Below are 7,455 nucleotides of genomic sequence, written 5' to 3' on the forward strand. Positions count from 1 at the left end.
ACAACCCAATATTGAGGCCCATATCTCAAACACTCATTTCATTATCTCAAAAAAAAAAAAAAAAAAAAAAAAATCATTTTTAAGTACCGGCAGCAGCATATAGAGAATGTGATAAATTAAAGAAAAAATAGTTAAAAAAAATTCATTTATCAAGATTTAATTGCTTTTAGCAAGGCTTTCACATTGAAAAATAAAAATAAAAATAAAGCACAAAAAACACTCTAAAATCATCATTGACTTTACTTTTATCGTTGTGGCTCATATTGATATTGTACTAAATAACAGTAAAAAAAACTTCAAAGGAACCTATAAATTATGAGTTATAAAACATAATAAAAAGTAACTAATCTCATCAATAATCATTAGACAGTTTCTTTTTATTTCTAAAATAAAATACATTTATGGTTTTCCACACCAAACACCCAAACACTCAAAGCAATTACTTTACAAAACCCACAACATTTGACCTCAACATCAAAACCATAATCTATCATCACTCAATAAAAAAAGCAAGTTGTCTTCCTTTGACAGAGCCACATGCCACAGTACTAAGTAGGTAAGTGTAATTGAAATGTTGAAGATAATTGACATCATTTTTAGTCTTGATGTATTTAAGATGAGAAGGCATGAAGGATTGTGGGCTATATATAAAGGAATAGAAGTTCGAGAGGTTTATCTTGAAACATTAAACCAAAGAAAACAAAGAGCCTTATAAAGAATCTTTATTCTTTAATAGAAAAAGTGTTGAAACATTGAACCAAAGAAACAAAAAATCCCCCTAAAAAAAAAGAAACAAAAAATCCATATTTTTTTGTTCTTATCTTGTGGGTTAAGAGTATTTCAACAATTCTCTTTTCAAAGAGTGTGCCATATGGCAAAACCTCATACTTTCCTGCATGAGATCTCTGCTTATATATATATATATATATATATTGATTAGGATGGAGATCAGGGGTTATAGCAACTTTCAATCTCAATTATTGAATAAAAAAAGTGAGAAAAAGTTAAAAAATAGGGGTGGTAAAAAAATTTTGTGAGCAAAAAAGGGGGTAAATATTTGTGCATGCAAATCAATCAATCGATATATAAAAGAAAAGTGTTATGTCTGTTGGGATTTGTGAAGCTTATTTGTGTTTGATTCGGATTATGACCCACCCAAAATAATATTGTTATGATTTTTAATGGGAGATTTTCTAAGACTTAGTCCATGGAGCGGAGGCTTGGGCCAAGGCCTAAGTCGTAGAAATTTTTTTGCCCATTTTGTTGCCCATTATAAACCCTGTGCGCAGGATATAAAACTGTTGTTTTGGAGATTAAGGTTTCATATTGTTTTTTAGAGAGAAAACTGTACTACCGCATCTTGTATTTTAATAGTGAGATCTCTACAACTCTATGAATGTAGGCAATTCGTCGAGCCACGTAAACACTGTCTTGTATGATTTTTTTTTCTTTAGCGTATATTTTTCTTTATTTTTGCATCTCACAGATCTGGGAATTTCATGATTATATTCCCTTCAATGTCTACAATATTTTCACAATAATTTTATAACAAATTCTAGGTGATAAGTTATTACTGGTTCTAATTTGAACTCACTACTGAAATTACTGCTTTGCTCACCAGTGACAGCTAATAGCAACTTGCCACTTGAGATTTTTTGTGAAAATATTATGGAGATAACATTTCTCTATATAAAAAATATATAAAAGTAGAGATCTTTTATAGAAAAGCATAAGGTTCTGTTATGTGGCGCATTCCTTGAATTTTTTTTTTTTATTTAGCTTCCACCTCAATAATGTTTTCATGTATATCAAAGTATTAGTTCCTTTAATTAGCCAAACGAATAAATTCATATATCAATTATCAATAGTTGTGTTGTGCATTAATTATTTACATTAAAGGAATTCATATGATTATTTTTATAAATTTTATATAAGAAACTATTTTTATTTATAATAATAATATGACATTTTGCCTTATAATGTTTAGTTGCTTTGACAACTTTTGATGCAAAATCCATAAATAATTAAATATTTGGAAATTCACTAAAATTAAACTTAACCATTAAAATTCCCTAGCATCTTTTAGTGACATGTATGTATTTGTGTGTGGAACCAACATTATAGTATTTATTCTATATAATTAAAAAGATTACGAATAGGATAAATATATTTATTTGGTTATACTTATTATTCTATGACTATGTGGTGCACTAATTATTTAAGTATAATGACATTTTGTTATTATTTTTTATTTATTTATATGAGAAAAAATTGATTTGAAATATGATATTCTTGCTGAAATTTAGTTACTTTCATGATAGTTGAAACAAAGTCCAACAAAGAACAAAAATAAATTTAATAACTCACAATAGAGAATGTAAAAAAAAAAAAAAAAAAAAAAAAAAAAAAAAAAAATTTGAAGGGTATTTGTATTTTTAATGTATCAAAATGATATTTGCATTTTTGAGAATTTATGAAACCTGCCAATATATATATATATATATATATACATATTTATATCATTCTCCATATCATGCAATTTTTAAATTTGTAAATACATATAGTATGATCAATTTGTCAATAAAATAGAACACTAATGATTACATGTTTTTACAAGGGAAATATTTGAAATATTGGAGAAAACTAATAACAAAAGGCAATAAAAAATACAAAACACTTTATGCATCTGCCAAAACTCGACTTACATTATATCAAGAAAAAGAAAGCATATAAGGTTCACTAGCGATCTGTTTGGATGCTTGGATTTGAGCCTATGAATTTGGATTTGAGAGCTCTAAATCCAAATTATTTGTTTTGTTAAATTAAAAGAAGAAAGATTTAAATTTGGCCCAAATTCATTAGAGATTTCAAGAGTGTAAATTCATTGGTTTCAAATCATCCCTTATACCATGGAATTTAGGAAATCGCAGGAACGCTCGCGTCTTTTCAAGCTTTTTGGAGGTGTGTCTTGAAATTGATGCCACCATCAATCCTAGGTGTATAGTTTTGTCTCTCTTAACAATTCTTGGCCTCTTAAACCTCTCAATCTCTCTCTTCCTTCAATATCAAATTAGCATCCTCAAAATATCAATAGTATTGTGTAAGTTTTATATTTCTATATTTGATTGTAGGTTTGTTGAATGTGATTTTGAATAGAGTATGTGTTTGTTGAGATTAATTATTTGCTTTTGGTATTGAAAAAAGTAATGTTTTTGGTCTGTTTTGGTTTTGGTTGATGATTTTTCATTCATTTTTGGATACCAATTTGGAAGAATGTAACATTTTCATGGCTTTTATAGGTTTTGATTAGATTTTTGTAGGTTTATATCTATTGGTAAGGTTGGAAGTGGAAATGTTATTGAGGTTTGGTGAATTGTTTGGTTTTGTTTTGATAAGAAATTGTTGGAAATTTTATGTTTTTTTAGAGTTTAAAGTTGGTCTAACTGAAATGCAAATTCTTTGTATCAACTTAAGCAAATAACGGTTCAATGAAATACTCTATGAGCTGTGTATTTTAATGTGTGAGTTTATTTTATTTTATTTATTTTATTGAGATTTTAAGAAATTGTATACAAATTAAGATCTCTATGCCCTAGGAATAGAGCCGTTTTCAATAATTGGTATTCTAGTGCTTCCTCTCAGGCTGTGTAGTCTGTAGAGTTTTGCTTTCATAAATTTATGTGAAATTTTTCTTATGGCAGAACTGGAGCTGTACTCGTTGTGGAATCGACAAATAATGAAATTAAAAATGAAAATTTTCAAATCTTTTGGTGTATAAAAAGATCCAAATAAGGAATCTTAAAATGAATTAATTTAGAATCAAGGAAATTTAAATTAATTGATCTAAAATTCAAATTCACATTCAAATCAAAATTCTGCCATCCAAATGCAGCCTAGAACAATTTCATTCCTTCGCCAACAATGTTCAACCATTGCAGTGAGTTCAATTGTCACTCCGTTCAGGAACAATGTTTTACATTTTTTTTTTTTTTTTGGAATTCAAATTCCAAAACTATGATAAGTACATACTACAATGTCATAGGCTCATAGCCCTCTTTAAACTTCATGCAAAGCTTATTTTATTTTAGTTTTTTTTTTTTCTACTTTATATTTTTATTAATTATAAAAATTAAAATAGATTGTGGGTGAAATTCAGAAGCTAGCTCTCAACCTAATATTAGAAGGAATACTCATTGTCATTTGTCAGAATCTCTTCAAATCTAACTTTTTATTTTATTTTTATGGGACTCTTTAACTCTAATTTTTTTTTTTTTTTTCAGTTTGAATGATCATATATTCATATTTGCTTTCAAGAAGAGGGACTAAAAGCAACTTAACCACACCCAACAACCCAGCAACTAGGGCAATTATTTCTTTTTATTTTTCTTGTTCGTGAGTACTAAATTAGTTGAGTAATAAATTAGTTTTGTACTCAAACAACCAAAATGATCAATTTCTTTCTCCCGTCGTTTTTGTTTTTATTTTTATTTTTTTTTGCCGATAATTTGAGATTAAAACTTTGTTGTTCTAGATTCTAGAATCTTTGGGCACCAAATTGGGCTCTAACATCAATCAAATATTAAAAAATAAAGCAGGAAAAATCTGTGCGAGTACAAAATGTTGGACATATATTCTTTGCTCAAATTAATAATGGAAGCAGTAAGGAATATGAAGCAACAATTAAAGTTTACGCAATGTACCTATGGCCTCTCCAAAGTTAGTACTTTAATATTTAGTTGGATAGTTTGGTGGAAATAAATGCAAAAATAACTATAAAGTTTGTTACTAATCTTCATATTCCCAACAAACTAATCTAGAACGACTACTCTCCACTTTTGAACAGAATATAATCACAGATATAACAATAAATATCTCAATTGAAAACGCTAAAAAAAAAAAAGTAAAAAGTGATTAATTCGTGGTACAAAAATTTGAAATGAGGGTATTATTCCAACCAAATCACATGAGAGTAGACTTTTACTATTGGTAATTCAAGCTTCGTAATTTTTGATTAGGCTAATTACGTATAAATGTAATATATATTAACATGTTTAATTAATTCTTTTTAACTATGTACGATAGAATTAAAATCATGTTTTAATTAATGACTGAAAAAAAAAAAAAAACAATGTTTCAACTTTCATGACGCAACAATAGTCAGAACACTGGCTTTGGCTCAGCCATCTTTTTTCCCGGGAAGTGACAGTACAAGGTATGAGCTTGACTTGAAACCGACTGATGTAGTGTGGCATAACCCATTTGGATTTGTAACTTTAGGTAAGAACATGGTAGGGACCAAATCCTTGTGTAGAAAACTAGCAATGGGCTTCTACATTAAAAATACTATACCAAGTAATAATACCATAAGAGGAGCATCACAACATGTATACGAGTACATTGCAACTGATAATAGAAGGGGTAGTGTTTATTGTACACAGTGTGCGCAAACACACACTGTTCAAATACGTACACAGTGTGTGCAATAAGTATTAGCCTAATAGAAATGATTTAGGAATGATTCATTGGTTTAGTTGACATCTTTTAATGTCTAATGGTGCTGATGAAGGCTCGATTAGCACCCCAACCTAAAAGTTCAAACCATTTGATTTTAAGATGTACACTAAAAGCTGGCCAAAACATTATTTTTTAAAATTTTTACATTTACTATTGTTAAATTAGGTCCCAATTAATGGAGATAACAATATTGCTCAACAAACTTGGGATATCAATGGAGTCTCATCCAATTAAATTGAGACTAGCATATCAATTAAGTTAGACCATTGTTTTACATATTGAATCTTTCTCCGAAATGCTGGGAAATTTTGCACACTCACATTGTTACGGCATTTTTTTGGGGTTGCTATGAATAAATAGTTTTATTGAAGAATAAAGATTAGAATTTTTATTTTTATTTTTAGTGTAACTAGAATGTTGTTGGAAAATTAGAAAATTATCATTAGAATGCTCTAGATAGGCACAGGCTTAGCAAGTTCAGTGGCTTTGTGATCAAACCTACTATTGGCTTATATGATTACACTTGACCCAAAAAGAGCCACATAATTCCTTTTCCTCAACCCTAACATAACTTAAGATCCGTTCTTACTTTGCATCTTAATGATTTTTCTGGTCACACTTTTAGCTTATGAAAACCATAATATATCAATTTGTGGTCGTTAACCTAAAGATGATTATGTAGGACGAAATCTCTTAGTTAGGTTTGGAACAGTAAATAATCAACCACTCATATTTGCAGTTGTGACATACCTAATCCTAAATAGACAATTTGTTTGCATTCTCTTAGTTTCGCTTTTTAGGCAAAACAATTAAGTTGTTGTTAACCTAGTGTAGTAGTGTGTCTCACTCTCAACTCTCAAACTCATTTCATTATAATTTTTCTTTTTCCCCCTCATTGAACATAACTCAAATTAAATGCCATCCATATCTTATTTCAAGAACGTGAACTCACAAGGAATTCTTTGAATTTAGAAGAAAAATGCTAGAATCTACCAAGAAAGAAGTAAAAACTTCTTTGAAGAATTTTTATTACTAAAAGTTTGAATGTTTATGGGTTACAAGTTACAACTAATCCCGAAGTCTAGAGCAGCTATACATATCCTTCGAAAATTCTAGTTTGTTTTAAGCATGAAATTAGGCTAGAAAATAAGAATGGCCAAAAAAAAAATCTTAATTAATACCTCAATTTTGATTAATTTTGAAATATGAATGAAATTTTAAGATTTGGTCTTTAAAAAAAAAAAAAAAAAACAAACAAAAAGAAATGAAATTAAGAAAAGCGTCTAACACTGTTTTTCCAAAAAAAAAAAAAAAAAAAAACCCAACTATTTTGAAATACCAAAACAAAAAAAACATCAGACTATATGACTTCTACGATTCTTTGCTTTTTGATCATGAAAATGAAAATCTCTGTAACTTGTGGGCCAACTTTAGAACTATATGCTTCTATAAGGAGGGAGCACTTACAGCTCGCAATTGCATTGGAAGAAAGTGTTTCATGAAATAGGAAATTTAAATCATAATTACACTTTTCATACAGAAAGAAAAGAAAGTAACCACAATAATTGGTTCTTTTTTTACAAAAAATGAAAGTTACCCTTATGATTTGTCAGCTTGATTGCGACAGTAGTTTATTGGCTTGGACTCTATATCTTTGCCATGTCCTAATAAGTAATAAATTTGGAGATTTCTGTTGTATAGTAAGCTGTATAGTATAGTATATATATATGTGATGACCCAAAACCGATCGAATTGAATATCTAATACATAAGAAAAGATCAATATATATTCCCTACGACTCTACAAACTTTGGGAATATTTGCAAGTAATTGGTAAACCTAATGTTATACATTGTTTCTAAGAACAATAATTGATAAATAAATTGAATTTTATTACATTTAACATATCATATAAATAATTAAAATTCTCATAATTGAAATT

This window comes from Quercus robur, chromosome 5, assembly GCF_932294415.1.
Source record: "Quercus robur chromosome 5, dhQueRobu3.1, whole genome shotgun sequence".
NCBI lineage: Eukaryota > Viridiplantae > Streptophyta > Magnoliopsida > Fagales > Fagaceae > Quercus > Quercus robur.